Source organism: Anopheles aquasalis, chromosome 3, assembly GCF_943734665.1.
Source record: "Anopheles aquasalis chromosome 3, idAnoAquaMG_Q_19, whole genome shotgun sequence".
Lineage (NCBI taxonomy): Eukaryota > Metazoa > Arthropoda > Insecta > Diptera > Culicidae > Anopheles > Anopheles aquasalis.
In genome coordinates, this window is record NC_064878.1 from 67746049 (window position 1) to 67748548 (window position 2500).

The 2500-nt window shown below is 47.6% G+C and overlaps 1 protein-coding gene across 9 annotated transcripts in view; it reads right to left on the reverse strand.

Annotated features, from left to right (window-relative positions):
* LOC126577008 (uncharacterized) overlaps nt 1-2500 on the reverse strand; it is a 13418-nt gene that overhangs the window by 3351 nt on the left and 7567 nt on the right. Inside the window, exon 1 of one of the 9 annotated variants that reach the window (XM_050238368.1) lies at nt 1468-1586. The exons of the other annotated variants lie outside the window; for them this stretch is intronic. The gene's annotated coding sequence lies outside the window, so the exon portion shown is untranslated. Of the gene's footprint in view, nt 1-1467; nt 1587-2500 lie in introns of those variants that run through there. 9 annotated transcript variants of the gene reach the window in all.

The window sequence follows — 2500 nt, forward strand, 5'->3', positions numbered from 1 at the left end:
CAAAGTAGACTGAGCTTGTTTTTGGCGTAAATCATGTTGGCTATGCTCGATGCTTTTAGTGAGCTCATCATCATCTAGTGATCCTTGATGTTTGGCCACGGTAACATACACAAAAAAAACCAGTTCCACCGAGTAACACACTGAAAATGTCGGCATTCGGGAATGAAATTTACCAAATCACTTACATTAATTAGCAAACAAATGGTGTCATCGCTGATCGTGGTCGTGCTCGATTGTCTACCGCCTTCGGTGGATCACCACACTTTGTCGTCCATTTTCTCACCCAACTGATACCACTACCAGAGACTGAGTCGCCAGACCAGTCAACACCGCAACTCGGTGGCAAACAGTCTGCCTGCAACGTAAGACCGGCTCGAGCTGACTGTTGGGTGCGAGATGACGCAAACGTTACTGAACTGCGCTGAACGCGTGAACGCGATCGTCCACGAGTCTGCAGGAAAGGAAATGCATTTATTGGCCAGGACAGCAGAAAGGGGCACGGCTTGCACTGCTGCTTCTGCTATGCTATGCTTCTATGCTGCCGACCCTATCATAGACACCTCGTTAATATTAATCGATCTCTGCATTCCAGATCACCTGCAGTGACACACGATCACCGATCGAGCACAACGAGACGCACGAGAACCCGGCAAAGGGTCTACCGATGCGTGCACTCTTTGCCGGCGATAATTAATCTCATAATTATAACAGCTCCATAATTAATACATCATAAATTGAGGTTAAAATATTCATTCACGTTCGATCTTGATGGACGATCGTGGTGAGTACAAACACCACTGACTCCAACCTCTCGCGCGCTCTCTTTATCTGTCACTCTACAGCAATGCAGGGGATCTGATGGAAAAGGAGATTGAATTTCAACCAAACGGTGGCCGCAGCACGCTGGACCCTCACCAAAACAGGGTGTCGGTAGGAGGGCGGAGTGTTTGCTTTAGGAAATGTCCGGTGCGTTAATCATATGCACATGTTAATCAGTTAGCAACCCAGCCGCTATGGATGTTGACACCCTTCGGTCAAAAGCATAAACGCTCCCCTCCGATGCCACATGGTGCCTCGAAAGGGTTTCTGTATCAGGTTTTGCAGATCATCCGCATCGACATGGCTAACGCTGGTAGCAATCAATTTCAACTGAAAAACTAGTACCACCCGTAGACGGATGGTCAGCGGGGAGTTCTATGGGCTCTTTATGCCCCACTAGACGGTTGGATATCGATTGAAAGCAAAAGTTTACAATCCTACGCCGGCCGATACCCAGATTGCATTACACAATTGTTGACACCGTGTATGTTGTAACCGATGGTGAATGAAGAGAATATTCACTCTACGGCGGAATTCACTTCCAATCAGCCCCCGTGGGGCTTCCATATCGTCTGGATGGTTTGCGATCAAATTGAATTGACTAATTCAGTATTATTCGCTTCGATTATCGGAAAGACCTTCGCTCACCTATGCGTTGGTTTGACTCATAGCGATTGTCCGCCGCTGGTATCGTCGTCGTCGTCGTTGGTGAGATAAAAGCGAGTCAAAAGGAGTTGTTTGCCGAACTTTTCTTATCTTTTTGACGCAGGCATCCACAACACCATCAGTGCAACAACCCGTTCGCAGGCGATAAGATGCCGACGACGATGACGATGAACAGGCCCGCGCTGAAGCACCGTCGAATATGATGGTCTCTAGCCCACATGACCAACAAGAACACCAGGCAACGTGCCTCATGACACTCATTTAAAACAAGCCATTTGTTTGCACAGTTTGCAACGGTTCAGTCCAGTAAATAACACGACATCATTCGCGCTTCTGTTCTGCTACTCGTATAGCGCTATGCTCATCGCGATACCAAGCGATGCGCGAATTGAGGTTGCAGCATTCCTCTGCTAACCTGGTGATGGCTCGCTCGTCGTCGTCATCGGCCACAGTTGAACTTTAGCTGTAATTTTTCATTTTTATAGCCTTCCCGCATTTTCTGCTGTAGCTGTCAATGCCATGCACCCTAACCATGGTCGTGCCCATGGCATCCACATGCATTTATGCAAATAAACCAAAGCCCAAGCCCGCCTGGGCCAAAGTTTCGTAAATTTGTTTTCAAAAAGTTTGCACAAACCATGCTAGAGCGCTATCAAATGCGATGTATCAGCTAGAGACCGAGATATCGCGGTTTATTATGCAGAAAGTGCATTTCATCCAAACTTTGCCGTTCGTGAAAAGTCATGAAAAGTAATGCCACCGAGCTCCCCATCGGGGAGTTGAGTGAGAAAAACACAGCAGGCCGTTAAAACAGACGTTGCGCACCCGCCTGCTGTAATGGATTGTGTGGAAACATGAAATTCGACGAACGAATGTCAAGGTCGCACCACGAATGAAGTGCAAACAGCCGCTCGCACACGCGGGATTTGAATAATGGACGAATGCTTTTACACGCCGCTGTACATCGCGATTGAGCGTTATGTTGGAGCATAAAACTGACGAACTAACAGAAACA